The sequence below is a fragment of the Limanda limanda genome, chromosome 10, assembly GCF_963576545.1.
Source record: "Limanda limanda chromosome 10, fLimLim1.1, whole genome shotgun sequence".
Taxonomy (NCBI): domain Eukaryota; kingdom Metazoa; phylum Chordata; class Actinopteri; order Pleuronectiformes; family Pleuronectidae; genus Limanda; species Limanda limanda.
The window spans coordinates 6,966,469-6,988,062 of NC_083645.1; the positions used below are offsets into that span (position 1 = coordinate 6,966,469).

The 21,594-nt window shown below is 40.1% G+C and overlaps 1 protein-coding gene across 1 annotated transcript in view; it reads left to right on the plus strand.

The window, feature by feature from the left end:
* aff2 (AF4/FMR2 family, member 2) overlaps positions 1-21,594 on the plus strand; it is a 139,946-nt gene that overhangs the window by 19,654 nt on the left and 98,698 nt on the right. The window lies entirely within an intron of this gene.

A 21,594-nucleotide genomic window follows, 5' to 3' on the forward strand; every position in this document is an offset into this window, starting at 1 on the left:
GTAACTTCGTGTGGAGACGATGCAGAACACAAGAGCTGTGATAGGGCCGCTTGGGAGCATCGCATTTCTGGCAGATATGCCCGCTGTTTTAAAATGTATATATATATTTTTTTTTGGCCTTTATTTTGGATAGGACAGAGAGCTAGCTGTGAAGGGGGGGGCAGAGAGAGAATGGGGGATGACATGCAGCATAGGACTGCTGCGGATGAGTCATAACCTAAATTGGGTGGCAGCCCTACAAGGTGAATTGAGTTGAAGGAACGAACACGGACAACGTCTTTCTTTTCTTCATTGCAGTTCTTTTAGGAAAAAGTAATTGCTATTCAACATCTATCAGCTTCAACTCCAACAAGTAGGCCACGTGTGTACCTGCGGCGTCTTTTCGTTGCAAAGGCATGAGTTGGGCTTAACGCCCCATCATCATGAGCCAGCCAACCTGTTCCACGAAGATATATAACAACTGAAAACAGATTCCAGGTCCGTCTCACGCTTTCATACTGACAGAACACCAAGTCCTTGTCTTTTAGAATCTGCGGAAGAACGAGGCGTCTCTAAACATTGTATCCCCAGTGTGACAACCAGGTACGTGGGTGGCCTTGATGGTCTGCCATGCAGGAAGAGCTGACCTAGAAAACAACTATCCTGTCAGGCTCTTGCCTTAAGCCTCCAGGTACAGCTCAGGGAGTCAAAGACAGACGGAGAAAGAAAGAAAGAATGAATTTTAGTTTTTGGCTCCTATGAGAGTTAATCAATAAATGTTTTTGTTAGACTCTAATGTGAGTCGACGTGTTTTCACCTCAGCTCATGTTAATATTATTCAATCACATCCTGTACATTTTTTCCCCCAAAAGTACAAAACTTTTTTCTTTATTGTTTGTGAGAGTCCTTTTCTTCAGGCTACAAAAACGCTTTGAGGCTTGTACCGACACACTTTATGTCTGAACCTTGATTGTGTGGGAAAGGCTTTATGTAGAAAGACCCTATGAAACAAACTGTTTTTGTATGCTCAAATATTTATTTGTGACAGTAACTGATTAAAGAGATTGGTCTTTATCTTATCATTAACTCCACAGACTTAATAGCTCATCGTTAATGCAATGTGTTTTGATTGAATGAGCTGATAGAGGCAGCTGTTTGAGTCTTGGTCTTGGATGGATTTAGGGAAAAGATGAATATACTATAACCACAGTTACCACTTCTCTTTGTCCTCTCTCTCTCTCTCTCTCTCTCTCTCTCTCTCTCTCTCTCTCTCTCTCTCACTCACGCACGCACGCACGCACGCACGCACACACACACACACACACACACACACACACACGCATTGACAACATACCACATGTGAAATTGCATTTGTTAATGCCATGTGTGATCTTACATACCTAGAGCCGTCAAATTGGGAATGGGACACCCTGTACAATTCACAATGTATTACCAGGTGTGAACAGGGCCTATAGGTGCACTGGGCTGTACCTTGTACAACCAAAGAGATTCTCCTAAAAGCACTCTTCCATCGAACCCTCCGGTGGCTCTGTTGCCCTCCCAGTAAATCTGGCCATAGTTGTCTTCTTTGCTATAGGGGTAAAAACTAGTGAGTCATGCATGATGATAATCACAACACCAAACCATCTGAGCGATGATATGTCGACATCCGTTGGACAGTTTGCTGAATACCATCAATGGGCAGAACACCATGAACTCTACAGCATGTTTATGATCTGTGTAGATGGATTCAAATAAGTTTGAACTCATTAAATATTATTCCAAATTGGTTTCAACGTTTTATATATGAATGACAGCACTATCGCTTGCCTGTTCTTTGTATGGTGTGTACTGTGACATTGACAAAGCACAGATCGCTCTTTTGCACATAGCTATGAAAACAACATCAAGTCTACTGTATTCGGTCATTTCTCCTGACAGATTCACAGAAATAATTTAAGCATCCATGAACTAAGTTGACTAGGTAGTGACAAAAGTATTGCATAGTTGTGTAGTTTGTATAGTGTAGTTGTTTGGCTTGTAGAAGCTTGCATAAACTTTGTACTTGGTGTGAAGTATGTTCGAGTTAGTTTTTGGGTATTTCGGCTATACTCCACAGTAACAGTCTTGTTGAGGTTCAGACAGAGATCCAACAGCTCAACCACGAACCCCAACACTAATTCTATGGAAGGTCTGTAAAAAGCCTGTGGCCAGTGATGTTTGCAAATCTAGACACCTGCTTTTTCTCAAGAAGAACCACTTTCAGTGATTTAAGAGGATGTGTTCATGTTACAAGTGAATCTCAAGTGCTCTCATCCACCTGCTTGATGATGCGGCTATCCACTCTCAAATATGATGGGGCTGTTAGGTGTCACAGGATTGTTTTGGATGTTTTCAGATAAAGATTGTTGTTTTTTTGTAAAAGCACAAGCTCAGGTGTTCCTCGTAAGATTCTTAAACGTGTTCACGATTACTGTGTCATTGGACTATTTCACAGAGAACAAACGAGGAGCCGTCCCTGCTGCAGTCATCTGTATGCAAAGTAAACAGCACTGGTGTTCATAAACAACCCTCTGGGCTTCTCTGTAGAGATAGATCAGATAGTGATACAGTGTCTGGAGTGTATCGAATCTGCCCTGACAGAATCCAGCAGATCAGATGATGGTTTACATCCAAGCTAAGCAGCTTGTGGCCCATATGATGAACTCATACCTCAGTTTGAGTGCACTCAAGAGGTCAACCACCACCAACCAGCCTGGCCTGGTTTTATTTGTGTGTATTAACAGAGTGATACCTGTATCACCCACACGCACCTGTAAGCCCACCGACTCCACAGCTGAAGTTAGTGCTCCTCTCAGGGATAAGATAAATGACTGAGGATGTCCAGGATGTGCAGTGGGCGGTTGAAGTGCTCAGATAAGATCCCTGACAGCTCTCTGCAGCAGGTCTTCAGCAGTCGGCCGGACAGTCTATGTGCTATAGATGGTTCTGTGTTTAAAAAGTCACTGCACTACCTCAGTGTGAATCACAGAAGGTGTTGTCATGGATGACAAGTTCACCCACCTGAAAACAGGAGGATGTGCTGTCTCCAGGGCAAACCCAGACACAGACATCTCCAATAACAGTGAAAACGCATTGTTTGAATCCTGATACTTACCAATAACTCAGTCTCTGCTGTTTTTTACAGAACTATTGCTTTGCACATTAACCGCATGCTCCTTTCACTATGAATATATATTTATAATTTAATTTAAATATGCAATTATTGCTACACTAGTTTTTTATGCTCTGTAGCTACCAAAGGTTAGATGAACTTCCCAGTCAGGAATGACAGCAAAATTATGAACCATGTATCAAATGAAACAGATCTAACTCGTAATGGATGAATTTGTTGTGAATTATAATCCAACCATATTTAAACCCGCTCAGCATCAGACAGCAGACGGATAAAGTTAGCAATGATCCAAGCAAAAAAATTGTGATGTTTCTCTTAAGACTTTCATCAAATTACCATAATGTGAATAAATATATAAACATAAAAAATAAATATACCTATTAATGAGGGCGATGATCTTCAAATATAGTATATTATACACATATTTTTCAATTAGGATCTACAAATTGATGCAATAAATATTGATTGTGCTGATTTAACAAATTCAGGTAAATACATTGAGTCAGTTTGATTTTCTTTTATCTGGCTCACCAAATATACTAATAGAGTTATGAATAAATGACAGGAAGTCACATTTATCTGTTTACACAGTAAGTACCACGGGACAAAGTCACAGCATGGTCATCTGGTACGTGGTAAGTCAGTATACAACATGTCACACTGCTGCCATGTAATGTGAGTGTGTGTTTGTGTGGTGAGACACTGTTATTGCCATATCCCAAAATGAGTGAATGCTGTCTGGCATACATTTAAAGCTACAGAATAGTGTGCAGCGATTACAGCCAACCAAATGGCTCGAGGTAAAATCTCTGTGGTACAGACACCAAGCAGCTGTTAACCCTTCATGTGCCGCAATGGATAATTGGCTGGAAAAGCCTTTGTCTGAGAGAGAGAGAGAGAGAGAGAGAGAGCGAGAGAGAGAGAGAGAGCGAGAGCGAGAGCGAGCGAGAGCGAGCGAGAGAGGGAGAGAGGAGGGAGGTGTGGAGGCATGTTTGCAGTGTGTGTATGTGTGTGTGTGTGTGTGTGTGTGTGTGTGTGTAAGCGCGTGTTTGTCCTTGGGGGTCTCTCTATCCATCTTTCTCGCTCTCACTCTCTGGTCCGGAGCTTGTTACCATAGCAACATTGAAGAAGAGGTAATGCTGCCGGAGTCCAAAAAATTGTATTATCTTTTTCCAGACACACACAAGCACACACTCGCAAACCCCCGTGCACATACACACACAAATACACATGCTGCTCCTTCGTCTGTCTTGCACATATACAAACTGGCAGGGAGTATAGTGAATGTGTGTGTAGTGTGTGTGTGTATGTGTGTGTCTGTGTGTGTTTGTGTGTGTCAGTACAGCTTGTTCATGCTGGCAGGCAAAAGCATGGAGACACACACATGCACAAAGAAAGAGAGAAGGAAAAGCAGGACAGGCGGAGTGTTGCAGCAGAGTAGAAGAGGTCATGTAAGAACAGCAGGATAGTTTATTAATGCCACTGAAGGGGGATAATTGGCTTTTAGTCATTTATTATTTCTCGTGTTGTCTCGAGCTGTCAGCCTATTGTACAACAGGTAGTTTTGGCTCCACGACGAGACACAAATAATGGTTTGCTGGTTTCAAACCAGTTCTGCTGAAATCCCTCCCCCTGAAATACCAAAAAACACTGTGGCTTTATTTTGTCAGAGTTTATTTTGTCTCTTTTAGTACATAGTGTAGTGCAGTGGTACATAATGGTGTTTTTTAGTAGCTTTTATGATACCTGTGTTATATTCTGTTCCCATGTTTATTGTCTTAAAATGCAACTGTTCCCATGCTATAAAAAGTAACTCTTATCAGACTGGACATTAGGGTAGCAAAGAGATTTCATTGTGTACAACAAGCACTGATTGTCAGTTGGTGGAATTATGTTACATGCTTGTTGAGCCAACTGGGAAACTCAAGAGAGGAGTAGAGGTATTTAAATGATTTCGACACTCAAGCGAAACCATGGCTTTGTCCAAATCCCTCCCTCATTCACTAATCCAACACTCCCGTTGTAATGGACACTAGTTTACTCAGGCGTGGGCAGTAAATTGAGATTTAAGCATTGGGGTAGTGTTCATAAAACCTTATTTCCCAAGATTCACTTGAGCTTGTTGCTTTACACTAATCAATGCTAACAATGGGGTAAGAATGGCTGCAAGGTGTTGCTTGGACTGACAAACTATAGCATCTTTAGTGCTGATTGTTTAAGATTTGATTCCGTCTCAGCAATCTAATCAGCCCTGTATCCAGCTGCAGCTGTGGTCAGTTAAAAAGATCTGATTAAACCAACCGTACACTCAATGCTTCCTACCAAACAGCATGTGAACACTGTTAGTGACTAGCTGCTGAACACTGTGGAACATTTAGAAGCTAAAGAGCCACATATTGATACTGTTCTACGGCATCAAATAACTAGTAGGAAACTAGGAAAACCACCTTTTAGAAAAATGTATTTGACATGTACTTTGCAGTTTGGTCCATGTCCCATCCACTAACATGCTGGAGATATAATCTTTACTGCAGCCAGCCACTACAGGGCGACCAACATGCTTTGGCTTCACGTTTCAGGAGCGGTCATGTCGTCCATCTTTCTATGATGTAAACAGAAAACTGTTTGCTTCGTTCACCAACATTGGCTAAAACAAAGGATAACATGTCAGCCTTGTGCTTACTGTGCTGCTGTTAGGGGCCAAACAATCAATCGATGACAGTTTATATTTGAGTACGAGCTGATGAGCTGATGTAACAGCCTCTCCAACTGGAGAATAGCACATGTAGAGAAAAGTCCTGAACTCTGACCCAGTTATGTCAGGGATGAAGCAGTAGCCCTTCTATGTAGCTCACAGTCTCTACCAGAGCAAGTGCAGCTGCAGCAGCAGTGCCAACTCAGGTGCAGGTTGTTCAAAGTCAGGTCAAGTTTTAATTTGTGAGAGGGAGAAATTAATTCTCCTTTCAAACGTAATACGGTCTTACTCTAGCACTGTACTGTAGCCTCTATGAGAATATTTTAGAACACCACAGTCACAGTGTTAATATCCATAAATCCTGGTATTACCCAGTGGGCTCCAGGGCTGTCAGTAGTTTTGAACAAATTGAACATGAAACAACAACAACCCCCCCTCCCCCTTTTCTGCCTCTACACATAACGTGATCATCACAGAGGAGGGAGCACACACGTCTATTCAACTCTAAAAGTCTCAGACTCAGACTTAAAGGATACACTTCAGAATGAGTAATATTGATCCGTTATACATCATCAGCTAATCTACAATAAATCCTCAGGTTAATGTTGCAGATTATTAAAATGTCAATATTGACAAAATATTTGGTTTAAACTCTGCCTGAGCCACAGGCAAAACTACACACACACACCCACACACCTACACATACAACGATGAGGTTTACATCTACGTGGACATGTACACACATGTAAATGAGCGAGATTAGAGCGTGAGGATTACATGCCTGTCTTTTCAATTCAATTTAGAGAGTCATATGAAGCCTTGACTGTGAACGGCAGAGGAAGAGCATGGGGAAATGTCGGCGGTGCATTAAGGAGGCGACGGGTTCCACTGTCGGAGGATCGCAGCGGCAGCCATGACGAGCAAGTGACATCAGCAATAATGTCTGAGAAAGAGATCATAAGCGTGATAATGGCTGTGATTACATTAGTGGAGCCATAACGTTCTAGACGACAGATCTCATTAACATATAAACAGGCTTTAACACTGCGTTCACCATGGAAATGTACATCCCCCACACATACAAAATACAACACAAAAATGTATATAATCGAAGGATTACATGATACAGATATTTACAAACAGAATGTCACTCAGTGTTGAGCAAGTTAAAACTGCAATCAATTACTCGTTACACTTAGTCATTGAAAAAGTAATTTCATTAGCTGTTACTCAACAGTGTTACAGTTATATCCGTCATCACTTTGGTTTCATTACTCAACTGTCCTCTCCAAACATCTCCAAACAACTCCACCCCCACACCACGTCACATGTTCAGTCTGCAGCACATGTGGGAATAGGAAACATGACGCTGCAGTTTAAAAAGTAGATGAAGGACAGTTGGAAAGATTTGACCCAGCACTGAATGAGGTAATTGTGGTTAACGTCAGTCTGCTAAGAGCTTGCAACATTCACACGACAACTTTGTAATAGGAATGTGTCTCATTTGTTGTTTTGGTAGAAGCTCCCACCGACAACCCACGTCAGACATAACCTCACTGAACACACGACCACAGACCAAACTGATATCAATCAGCTGGTGTACAGTCATATAACTGTAAGAGTTTGCCAAGTAATGTGTTGCTGATTATAACAATGGTCATATATAGAGTTTACAGTGACGTAAAAACAGGCAAGGTTCCGGTTAACGCAATCAAAATTTTATTTCCCCCAAATTACCTTTTTTTTGTTGCTCTCAGTAGCTGTCTGGACACACACACACACACACACACACACACACACACACACACAAACACACCACACACACACACACACTGTTTATGTTCCTGTGAGTATGAGGATGGGCTCTAATCTCTCTCTGTCTCTTCCTGCCCTTATGATAAACTGCCTGTCTAACATTGTTTTCGTATCTGTGTGTGTCTGCTTGTGTGTGTGTGCATGCTCACGATTTCCAGACTGTGTCTGTGTCTGAAGGCTTGTGGCGTGGATGCATGTGGGTTTGTGCAACTGTGTGCCCAGTTTGAACATCTTCTAATGAATGTTTTTGTAGATGACAGTGAGGGATACTGTGTGTGTGTGTTTATGTGTATTCCTGTTTCTGTGTGTGCGTGCGTTTGTCTCCACCACACTATGTCTCCAGAGCTTGGCTCCAGGAGCATTGAGAGGCAAACATTACCGTCACCAGATCCCTCGGTCTGACTCTCTCCCTCTCAGTGTCCCCCTCCTCCTCCCTCCTCCTCCACACTCTCTCCATCTTTTGTCTTCCTCTCTCTAACCTGTTATCTGATCATTCTCTCTCTTTCTCCCCTGCTCTGATTTCACAGAATACAGGATGTAGTTAAGTGCGTTCATTCATTTTCTAATTAACAAATTTACCCAGCACTAATTCTTTCTCATCAGCTAATAGTCTGTAGATTAACTATGATGTGTGTGTGTGTGGAGGAGGAGGAGGGGGGGGGGGGGTTGCTGTTTGAGGCTGTGTTATATTATTAACCCCTCATTAACAGGTGAAAGTCAGGACATAAAGAAAGCCCTTATCACTGATCGGACTAATCAGGGAATAATCTGTTTCCCTTTCAAACGGCAACAGTGAACATTCAGGCTTGTCCTCACGCCGTCACTTCAGATTTTGTGTCATCTGTTGTGTTGGCAGACGGAGAAACGACCTGCGGCCATTTAGTACAAACACATTCCTGGGAAATAATTGCTATGACACATTTCAGTGTTAGGGATCCAGTGTCATTGTTGCCACTGCACGCTCATTTCCCCCCAGTGTTGAACGTCATCCGCTGCTTTTATTTCCCTTTTTGGTGCAGTTTGGAAGTGGCTGGGCCCAATGCCACATGAAAACACCCTTAAGGCAGACTGAGGAGTTACACATCAAGCAGAGCGGAAAGAGATCTTGAAATCTGAGGATGGGAAGCAGCCCTCTGTAAGCGTCAAATCATTAGCACTGCTGGGTGTAATCAGAGTTCACTGATCGCCTGTGAGGAAATCACACACATTTTTTAATAACGTTTTTTTACCAGTGAGGCTAATTTACTGATAGCCATTAATTCAGTGAAATCCATCTGTCAGAGAGCGCTTTTTGATCTTTGAAACTGGGCATTCTGCAAAGTTATCATGTTTCCAAACACAGCAGCGGCAGGTTTAAAGTCATATTTACAGCGATTTCTATTAAACAGTTTTTTTTCATAATCTAATTTAAAAAATATTTAGGATCACAGCAAAAGCCCCAAACCCAAAGATATTGAATTTTTAATGGAATAGAATTAGACAAGCAGAAAATCCTATAATAACAACCCAGATATTGGAAACAGTGGTGGGAGAGAGAGCAGAAGAAGGGCAGGGCTCTGTCTTTTCCTTTTTGTTTGATGCAGGTAGTTTGATTTTTTTAATGAAGGCAGATTTTTTTTTTTTCTGAGCCTTTAATTGTTTTGGTATGACAGACATTTAAACATCGGATGTTAATGCGATAACATCAGTGGTTCCCATTAATTATCTAGACTGTGGTGGCCCACTTTGTTCTCATTTGTCCTGTTATTGTTTCATTATGAAACAAAACATTTTTTTCAACTTCTAATAATAACATAAGAGATCTCTAATTTGGTGTGTGTGGTGCTTTTTGCAACCGCATGCTAGCTTCAGCATTGGAGCTACTAAGCTATCTGTGTTTGACCTACAACATGCAAGCTATAGCGTGCAAGCTACTGCGTGCGAGCGGTACAGTATGCTTGCTTTATTGTCCATAATGATTTTACCATCCATGCAGAAAGTCAGACCTCATAGTGTCAGCTACAGTTGTGGCATCAATGCAGTTCTTTCTCTCATGCTCGAGTCTGTGTGCCTGTCACTGAATCTGTTGTACATGAGCATGACCTTGTCCGCATGAATCTGAACCCTCGTTATCATAGATTTAATTAATTCTGTCAGAAGTGCTGAACATTGTGTGATAAAGTTTGTGATACAATTTCAAGTTTATTTTAGTACCAGATCCATTCATTGTCTTCCACTTATCTAGTCGCAGAGTTGGTTAAGTTCGGTATCCCAGACGTTCCACGCAACACTTTCTCTGCTCTTCCTGGGGAATACCGAGGCACTCCCAGGCCAGATGGGGTCAATTATCTCTATAGCGAGTTCTGGGTCTCCTCCTGGTTCAGCCTGTCTGGTAAACCTCCATAGGAAGGCGCTCTGAAGGCATCCTGTCTAAATGCCCGAACTTCAACCGTCTCCCCTTGACAAAAAGAGGCAGCGGTTGAACGAAATAACGAGGTCGCGTTCACAAGCGGTCGTAATGAGTTCTCTCAGTGAGTCAGTTGGCTGAGCTCAGCCTTAGAGATTGTCTGAGGAGTTCAGGTGCTGGAGGGAGCTCGTGGTAGGCACATTAGCAGGAATGGAAAAGAAGATTCATAATCCTGTTCTCATTAGTATATAATCGCCTGAAACCAAGAATTGTTCCGTTTTCTTTACCTTGGAATGAGCCCTTTATTTCTACACATAGGAAACAGGTGCTCTTCAATCATGTTTCTTCAGCCCAGAACAGACAAACCAAAAACTGAGAGGACCTTACACATTTCACACCACCTGCAGGCTACGGTAGATTCAACTATATGCTGTGAAAGTGAGGAGTATTCATTTGGTTGTTATCTGCATCCCCACCACTACCTGACACTAAATCCAACTTACTGAACATATTAGTTACATCACTTGAAATAGTTTGTGGAGTTTTTCTGATGTGCTCTGTGTCTTGGTGATTGATTGGTTTTCATGTAGAGGAAAAAACGTTTGACTCTTTAGACCAACTGATGAAACTGAAAGACAACTGGTTGGTGGATAATACCCATGATCCCCGGCTTCCTGATTTGGAAAGTCTGCTGCTGTAACAAAAACACAGAACCCTGAATTCTATTCTTGATATTCTAACAGTTTGGAGATAAACTCAAATGTTTAATGCCTTATATGTCTTTTTTAACTGATCTAATCTACAGTTCAGCATTGCTCTTGACCTGATTGACCTTCTTCTCTCAGTTACACACTTACACACAAAAGATCATACTGCAAGAACAGACAATAAGGCTGAGGAGTGGGTGTTGAAGTACCATGCATCCCTGTTCCAAGTCAAACTTATTTTGAAGCTGCTATTTTGACCAATTAAGACACTAAGCACAAAAAAATAAATAATTAATAACAGCTTAATTCAAAACTACCCCCTTAAACCTGAGGGTTTTTCTGAGGAGCTGACAGAATTGCCAACGTTTACAAAATTTATATAATTTAGATTTGAGACATGAAATTTGATAGCTTACACACTTATTTGGCTTTTTATTGTAAATCATTGCTGTCTCTCTAAGCTTCAAGACAGAGAGCCCCCCAACCCCGCCCCCCTCTTTGTCAAAATTATGAAATTATGAAATAATTTCCTTAATGTTTCCAATCATGTGAGTATTGAATACATGTTGAGCCTGAGAACCACAGTCACAGAGATAAACTCCACTCGACCTCACTGTGTTTTACATAACTTGTGAAAATCCTTTCCTATGCTTCATCTGGTCATTATTCATCAGCACCTAATTAATAAAAGGAAGTGAACCATCATTAATGAAATCAGTATTAATCTTCACACTTAAACTGTGAATTATCGCACGTTGCTGTATTTGTAATCTGAAAGAAGAATAGGTCGTTATTACCGGCATGCAGTTGGATCAAGATGAATAGATTCCTTGGAGAATATCATATCAACATACTTATCACACACACTACAGGGATAAATTCAAGCACAATAATTCAAACTGTTTTCAAGATGTTTTAAGAGGCCAGGTAATCTAAAACTTTGATGATTGTACAAAGACCAGCGAGAGGCCGTTTCAGAAATTTAGAATGAATTCTAGTACATGGCGGTGAGTTGGCATGAGAGCGGCTCCTGGAGTCACTATAGAGTCTGTTTGCACTGAATGTGATTCTACTACAAAGTGTTTGCACTCAGAAATGTGCTTAAGTGGTCTGTTTTCATTGTATCACACACACTTCAACATCTCTCTCCCCCTCTCCCTCTCTCTCCATAATCCTTTGTTTCACTGGGCTCCAAAAGCCATTATGTTAAAGTACCTACGACAATTGAGACACATAATTTACTACATGCTCACATACAGACACACCCTAACCACACGTTTTTGTCACTGTGCAAAGATAGAGTCTCCAGTCTCCCATGTTGAAAAGGCACTTAAGAAATGGTAACATATTCCAAATGTGACACTTACCAATCAAATGCACTGTAAATGATACCTCACGCATTGATTGATTACAAAAGGCCCTCCTCGCTTTTTACAATACTGAAATGCATTCCCCAGTCACTTGTGCACAGACGTTGGCTCCATATGCGATGTTGGTGTAAGATGGCAGCGTTAGTATCTATATTGATTACATTTCTGGATAAAGAGAGGAAGTAGAGACACGTTGTCCTTTGTCAATGGTTAGGCCACACACAGGTTGCCCTATGTTACTGGATGGACGTTGCTGGGGCAGTATACACTCTATGTTTGTATTAGCTCCTGCAGACAGAACTCAGGGCTGAAGAAGTGAGTAGCTAAAAATGTAATTCACAGTAAGGACACTAAATATCAGTCAAAGATGATATATTAGTAGAAGTATTCAGAAAGTATCAAAAACAAATAAAGGAACATTTATTTAGGCAGGGTTATATTTTCACATAGCGCCTCTTTGTTTTCTTTCACTACATTATTGTAAACATGTTTGAGGATAATTTGTCATTTGCTTGAATCATTTCAGTCCTTTTGGTCTGAAACCGGTTCCAGACATGACCTGCGGGTAAAACCCGTAGAAATGTCTGTGGAGTTTAACCGCAGTTTGCCTTACACACATGCAAACACAGCGGGGGGGTTTTTCGTTGTTATTCTTCATTTTTTGCATCTGTCGTGTGTTTCAAGCGCCATCATTCCCCTCCACTCGCTCTTGGTGAATCCAGCAGGGGATCCCTGCTGTGTTCACACTTTGACTTCTGAATTTCTACGGACCTTATACTAGAAGGTCAGGCAGATAAATTCCCTAGAAACTGGGGAGCATATCGTATTTGCGTTCACACATGCACCTCCTCTGGAGAAAATACGGAGGAGTCTAGTGCATGTCTGAAAGCAGCTTTTCACTGTGATAGTGGGTTCACACAGGGGTTATTCTTGCCTGAGATTATTCATGATTAAACCGCTGAAGATTTTTCTGCAGTCTGTACATCATATAACTCTTGTCATCTTGACTGGGTAAAGTTCACTAATTGACTCTCATATAAGAGAGTGAATGATGTGAAATGTGTGTTTTGAACAGAACAGAAAACACTCAGGAGTCTACAACTCAACAGCATGGTTTGTCAAATGGCTGGTGTGATTTGTTGTAATTTACTCTAAGTGGTTTGATCCTGTAAGAACTCCTCACAGTTTTACTGGTGTTGCTCACTTTCAAACTCAAATGGCTTTTCTTGTTTGGTGGAGTTGAGACGGTTTTTAAATACAAACAAAAAGACGAAACGGTATAAGAAAAATGTGTACATATGTAAAGGAGAGAACTCCTTTACATTTACTGTGTGATTTCTATATGTCTGTGTGTCAGTGTTATCTTGTCTCAGAAGTGACACACACATAAGAACACAAAGCAGCCGAGTCCCGTCTTATTCCTGCTCTGTCCTCGTTCTCAGTCTCTTTATCTATCCATCAGTGTCAAACACACAGGTGTGTGATGTGCATGAAAACAAAGCCGGAAGGTAACAATGTGTTTGAAGGCTGTGTCTCATTATAATACTTGCTCTCATGTCGAACACACACAAAGGCACAAAGCAGTGATTTCTGGGATCCTCTTTCTTAACTATCCATCCACTTGCACAAAGCTAAGAGCTGTATATTTTCATGCTGATGGCTCACTGGATCGTCTCCTTCTCCTCTGTCTATCCAGGAATGCCTGCTGATATCTCTCTGATGTCTAATGCTGTCTGAATGAACACACACACACACACACACACACACACACACACACACACACACACACATACACACACACACACACACACACACACACACACACACGGTGCGTTGTTGAACTGACACTTCAAACAAAGCTTTTGTCTGCTGCCTGTCAGCTATTCCTCTCTCCTTCCCCCACTCCTCCTCTTCCTCCTCCTCTCATTATCCCCCTCACTTCTCCCTGTCATTCCAAAACACTCGTTCTACCCCCTCATCCCCACATTTCCACTCTCTCTCTCCCTCACACACACACACACACACACACACACACACACACACACACACACACACACACACACACACACACGCGCGCAAACACACACTCTAGAAGCAGGCTTTATTCCGAAATGAGCTGCCTAGTTGAATGCAGGTTAAATAAAATGAAAAGGTTGAAAATATGAGGGGATTTAATAATACCACTTGAGCTAAAGGTATAATCATCAGTGCTGTTTCTTTTCCAGAAGCAATATATTAATAAAATGATTTAAAGCAAATAATATATGACTGCATTACAGACAGAGGTGTCCCCAATAAAAGCATGAGCTAAACTTGGACATGAAATAAAAACTGTTTTACCATCAGGTTTGAGTGTTGTGAATCTGAACAAAGACTTTACACTCTAAAGAACAAAAAATAGAGCTCAAATTGTGCTTTATTTGAACCTAATAGGGCTAATTGAGATGAAGTGTGTTTACATATTTATTCAGATACAAACATTTTATTCATTCAATTCATTATTACCCCCTCCAATAAGGGGGTTATGTTTTCACCCGTGTCTGTTAGTTTTTTTCAGTGGTGGAGCTTGGATTTTCTAAATAAGGGGCCATAAAAATGTAAACAGAGGGGCCAATTATATGTCCAACATCCATATGGAATTCCTGATTCATTGATGTGCACATTTAAGTCATTCCTTGCTTAATGTTAGCTTGATAGCTTTGAACAAGGCAAAAAGCGAAAAAGCTTTGAAAATAAAATACATTGTCATATTTATTGTTTGGCTGAAACAGATTTCAGCTGGTGCCCTGGCCCCATCCCCGGGATGCGCCAGTAGTTTGTTTATAAACAGGATTACATAAAAACTACCTCAACAGTTTACTATAAAGTTTGGGGAAGGATGTTGTATGGGTCAGGGTAAAGGAACCATTCACTTTTGTGGCCGATCCAGATCAGAGGACAGACCCAGGATTTTATTTGACTTTGTGAGATAGATAATTGTTTTACCTTTCCATTGATTTTTCAGAGAATCACTTAAGGCATTGACATTTATGAGTGTGTGCAATTAGGAGCAGATTAAAATAAAAAATCCAGATGTAGTGAATCTGGTTTCATAACAGGACTTATGGACCCTGGCAGATATGAACTCTATAAGTGCCATTCTAGTTTGTTTTGTAAAGAGGCGAAGAGAGGATGAGGAGTTTGAGGTTTGACATTTCAGATCAGGACATATATTTACAGGATGCTGATAGAGCTAGCCCATCTTGACTAAAATATATGAGAACATGATATCAGTTATCAAAACAGCTGAGAAATACTAAGTTATAATGGTAATAATTAATTATAATATTATATTGGCTTGAATATGATTGGTAGAGCCAGCTGGTAGACAGACAACTGTGAGTGAGTCAGTGACTGTGAAGCATGACTGAAGAGTCTGGTTCAGTCCTGGTTCATCTGTTTTTCATGTCGCAGTGCAGGTGACCTCAGCGTGTGGTAACAGCTAAATCTACAAACCAAAATGTGGTGTAGATTGAGAAAAGACGCAAAACCCCTGACCTCAGTCTCATGGTGCCTTCGAGCAGACGCTGATCTCATCAGTTCAACAGTTCAACAGTGATGCGCTATATCACATTTTATTTATTAGTTTAAAAGTTGTTCCCTTTTCAAGTAAACGGGATTCTCACTGTGCAAGTGTATGGTAATTTGAGTCCCTCTGTCACATATGTTTTGTTTCTATTATCAAATTTTTGTGGTTTGTATAAAAAAAAAGCTGAAGAAGAACAAGATTATACTTTTCCTGTTTGGTTTAGTGTAAAAGTGTAATATGCGATGTGACAATACTTGTAATTCTAATTATTATAATATAATGAGTGGAGCTGATGCTGGCCACTTTGCTTCAAACTAATCTAATAAAGGTGCCTTTATATAAGTGTTACTGTATATACAATCGTTTGGCATTAAAATTAGCTATATAATTACTTCTCTTCATCTAATGAGCAGGGAGATGATCGGTATAGCACCATAGCAGTGTTTACTTTGTGAAATCTAAGTGCGAAGGACTGAAGTTCACACAAATTTCTCAATGGCTTCAAATTAGATAAAAAAAAATTCCCAGCCATTTGCCTTGAATGGTTGGGGCAGTAATTCCCATGAGACACAAATGCAGCACGAGTCCACAAAGTCAGGCTCTAGTTGATTTTCAATGAAGCAGCTCCAGAAACTCTCTTGATGACATAAGCAGGCATGGAGCCTTTTCTCCCACTGACGACACAATACAGACACTTCAACACGTTCATTTTAACCCACTGACCAGCTTCAACATCTGGCTGCAGCCGTGCGGTGTGTTGGAAACAATCTTTCAGTTTTTACTGACATTAAATGTAAGACGTCAGTGTTACACAGTGTGAGTAAATGTAATAAATAAAAGTATATACTATGATTTCAGCACAATTCTATTAATATTGGCCCATGAGGAAATTTCAGTTTGCACTTTCCTCTATTAAAACAAACCCCTATAGCTGCAATAGTTCATTTTCCTGAAAGCAAACCGTCCGATTAACCTTCATCCATCAAGTAGAGGAAGCTGTTCTTCCACTGGGCAGCTGCCTGCTGAGCTGCCTTGCTAAAGGGACCCGCGGCAGCAGTTGTTGAGGGGTGGAGAGAGTGATACTGAAACACTGTGCAGTGAGAGTGAATGAGAGGGTGATGAGGCTGTGTTCGAGACGCGTGTGTGTCTGTGTGTGTGTGTGTGTATTTAGTTATCAGGGGAGCACAGCATAGCTCTGCTGAGATTAAATTCCCAGAGCTTACTCTGGCTATCAGCATTACTTCAGGACACACACACACACACAGGAAAGCAGAGTGGTAGAAAAAAATACTGCCACAGCTACATTTTTATTCACAGGAAATATCAACATCGACAGTATGCCCACTGCTGTTATCTACGCTGCCATTAATCCCCATCAATCCATCCATCTGTCAGTCTGTCCATCATCCGTCTTTTTTTTACTCTGAAAAGTCAGAGTTTCACCATTATCAGCAGTGCTGTTAAATGCTGACACACTAACTGATCCAGCTGCCGTCTCTGTACCAACCTGATATCATCACATATGAATAATAATATGAATATGGTGGTCATCAGAAGACAGTTAAAATCTGATAATATCTGTAGTTCGATGTCAAACTTAAATTTGGCTCCTGTAACTTCAGCCACGGAGTTACTGCATCAATGATAGTTCAAATAACAGCTGGGAATAAAAACATCCACCTCAGTACTTCATGTGTGGATGCTGAAGTGAAGTGAACTTACCAGGACCGTAAGTAATGATTGTTTTCATTATCTATAAGTCTGCCAATTATATTCTTGATAAATCAATTAAAACACTGAAATGATCTTTTAAGAATGTAACTGTAATATATGTAATATTAAAGTAAGACTAAGACGAGTCTCATTTGAGAAGCTGGAACCATCGATTCCTTAATAAATCAGTATATAACAATAAGTGTAATATTGACCAAGTAATAAAAAATGATTGATTTTCCATTAATGTGCATTTCCAGCAAGTTTCACAATTTGATAATTGATTGGTGATTACATCAGCTTCATGAGCTGTCTTCTTCTCCAGTTGTGTAATGCACCTCTTAGTAGAATTAGCTCTACCTGCTGTTTAACTCAGCACTATTGATAATTTTTATTCAAATAATTAAATTATAATTTCTGCTACCTTAAGATGGAAGTGAAGCCATTATCACCAGTAGTCCTGCAGACCTCAAAGAGCTTGATTTAGACCAAGGGGTGTTTTACTGTGTCAGAGCAGGTGGCTGTAAAGTCTCTTTACTGACCTGTCTGACCATGGCACTGTGGTTCTGACACCAGTAAAAAAAAAAAAGAAGAGGGCGTTCAGTGGAGGGTAAACGGACAGGTTATCCTGTGTATGACAGGTAGTTTTGTACTGTGTCCCTGCCACATGGTGGGAAATACATCCTGGATGTGTTAATTACCTTGTCTAACCTGATTCCCTTTGTGTGAATGTAGTGTGTGACACACCGAGACAGAGACAGTGATCTCTCACATGGGACTGTAGCACTGTGCGTGTGTGTATATGTACTGTATGTGTGTGTGTGTTTGTCATAGTGACAGCTCTGTCAGTTATCTCCCTGCACTGACAGATAATGCACATGTCAAGCAGCAGTCCCAGCACACACAATGATCACATCTATGTATACTGCGATACAGCTAACACACACACACACACGCACACACACACACACACACACAGACGCACCAAACCTGTCATTCATTTTGTCTGGTATATTCCCTCTGCTCTCTTGTTTTTTGCTCCTGCTTTTCTCCTATTCCACCTTCCTCTCCCCATCCCTCCACTCTGTCTTTCATCATTCTGTTATTTTTCTTTCCTTTTAAAGAAAGAGTCTGTTGCCCTGAAACTGGGTCTTTTTTTTTACTCCCATGGGCCTCCGTGATTTTTTTTCCTCTTTTCTCTTACTGCCTCTCCGCTCTCTCTCCCTCCCACTCACATATTGCTGATGGATTAAATGTTGAAAGCGAGGTCTGGTAGCGAAAAAGAGAAAGTCTGTTTTAATTGTGTTGATCGCTAATTACCCAGCCTGTCTCATCTCTCGACAGTGGATGTGATAAAACAGGATGCCCTTTCCTGGGTCAGCAGGCCACAGCCTCATGCATAACCAGTATTCACACACACTCATAAATATTACTTTGTACTTTGGATATTCAAGTTTGGCTTCCAGCTTTTTAGATTTCTCTGTGGAGGCCAGTGAAGTGACATTTAAAAGAGCAGGCTGAATTGAAACCGTTCTGTTAAAGGGGTTTTGCTAAAAATACATGTTTATGTAAGGAACAGGATCCAAAAACTTGGAGAGACCACTCCATTGCTTCCAGCCATTCCTATCGTAATTTACTGTCTGCTGTCTCCAATATATGCCACAAGAACCAACCATAAATCAAATGGTCAAGCAACATTCTGTCTATTACTAGACAATAGTTCAAAACAGGAGTGAAGAAATGTTAAAAGATTTAAAGGAAATTGTGAATCATCCAACAACACTGACGGGACACCCAGTGAGGTTTCAACTGTAACTGGCTCTAAATGCATCTGGCCTTTACAGAGTGGTTTGCTTCAGTGGGTACAGCATGTCATAAACACTGCCTGGATAAGGAGTTCAATTCCCAGTGGGCTCACCTACGTTAAAAATGAATGCACTCATGAATGAAAGTACCCAGCTAATGGCATATGTTACATCATATTAGTCCTACTATAAATAGAAAAACTGTAAAAGGTTGCCTTTTTTGAGCACTGGCTAATGTTGTAGTTGTTAAACACAATTTATGTCTTGTCCTTTGGTTGACTTTTTTGTGTTCTGCTTTCCATCAGACTTAATTTAAATGTACCAGTCCTTATAGGATACATTTTATTTTATTATTTATTGGTTGAGAGGTTTTAACTGTGTTGTGTCAAATGTGTCACAAATATAGCATATGTTATTTCTTGAAACCCTTGTGGGCACATGTAGTTCAACATGTTTTAATATACAGTATATACATAGTCTTTATATATATAATATGATCATATAAAATTGTATATGATACATTTTAAAAACAGGGTTTACAAACTGCTTTGACAGCAAAGCAAGAAAATAAAATAAATACCTGAACACATAAAAGCAGTAATATGACAAAACAAATAAAGGAAGTAAAAGAAAAGGTGAAAATAAAACAATAAAAACACATTAAAAACACATCACATGAAAGCAAGTCTATAAAAATGGGTTTTGAAGTGATTTAAAAGAAGTCACTGACTCTGTAAGCCATATCTCCTCAGGTCGGCCGTTCTAAAGCCGAGGGGGCCTGATGGCAAAAACACGGGTCACCTTTAGTCTTCAACCTAGACTTTTGAACGGCCACCTGAGGATCTAAGGCTGCACGCAGGCACATACAGATATATCTATATATGAATATATATATATAGATATATATATTCATCCACTTATTTTCAGAATGTTAAATACAGAGATAGAGCTGGTAGCATAGACTGTGGCTTGGAGGCTATATATTAGCTTATCTTAGCATAAAGTGTATATTCGACCCAAACTATTGATGTATCTGATATCACTCACTAATCACTATACTGTAGTCCACTTCATAGTGAGTGAGTCACCCTTTTTTTTTGAGTTTGGAAGATGTATATGTCATAGAACTTTTTAGTTTAATTTATTGGAATATAATTTTTATTTTTTTAATGTCTGCATCTTCCTATCTTGCGTTAATTAGATTAAACATTTTTAGGTAAAATTTTGGAAACTGATTGCGTGTGCAAACACAATGCGGGCTGCAGCCAAGCCTTTCCTATGAGGATTCAGTGGTTTTTTCTTGATGTTTGAAAGCAATGTATTTTGGCATTTGCTTGGTTTTTGAACATGTCGCTTAATTATTTCCAATCAATGTGCACTTTACATTGTTATAACATCTTAATATCCTGTTTGAACGCAAGACGTTCCTAATGAAGTTACTCACAACTGGAGTAGTTCTTTATGAAATACTTTTTTTACTCTTAATCAAGTACTTCATTTTATGAATACTTTTACTTCTACTTGAGTCATTATAATTATGAAGTAACAATACTTTTACTTGAGTACTGTTCCTGTTAACTATAATGATGTAATTACCAGCTCAGAGAAATTGCATCATGTAGTGTCTGAAAGTGTTTTATTCTTTTGTTGACGAGCTCTCTACATAGTGAGTAGGGGGTAGTGAGGGAGGGTGGGATTTTGGACACAGTCTACTAGCACCTCTAAAACACATTACTTACTTATGGCTAAAATGGTTTGTGATTTAAAGAAAATTTATGTGCGATATAGTTTCAATTTGGAAGGAACCAGACAAGACCCAGACAGGTTGTTTTGTCTTGTATACAAACCATACACAAAGCTAAGCTAAGCGCTTCACAGTTTCAGTGCCATGCTTAACAGCAGAACTAAGAATGTAGTATGTGATGTGTATAATAAAGTTAATGATGAATGAAACAATCTGTCTACTATTCCTAATGATTTAATTTTTCCTACTTAAAGCAGAAGTTTTAGGACGTTCTGATGACACACAGTAGCAGCATGACATAAACATTTTATTGTAGTCTGATAATATGGCAGCTCAAATTTACAGACTACTGGGATTAATTCAAAGGACCTGAGAAAAATAACTAAACCCACTGCTCAGCTAATTCAAAGAGACATAACGCTTTCCACGTTGTCTTTGTGTTTGCACTTTAAATATGAGTAGGATTATTATTTCAGTGAGGACAGCCAGTGTTCGAGCTGAGGTAGTGACTGAAATAATATTTAGTGACATTTCAGAAAGCCAGGTTTGTTCAGTAGCCTGTCAAAGAAAAAGTCTAAACAAACCTTTCAGCTTCGTTAATAATTATATGTATATATTTTACCATTCAACCCTCTGT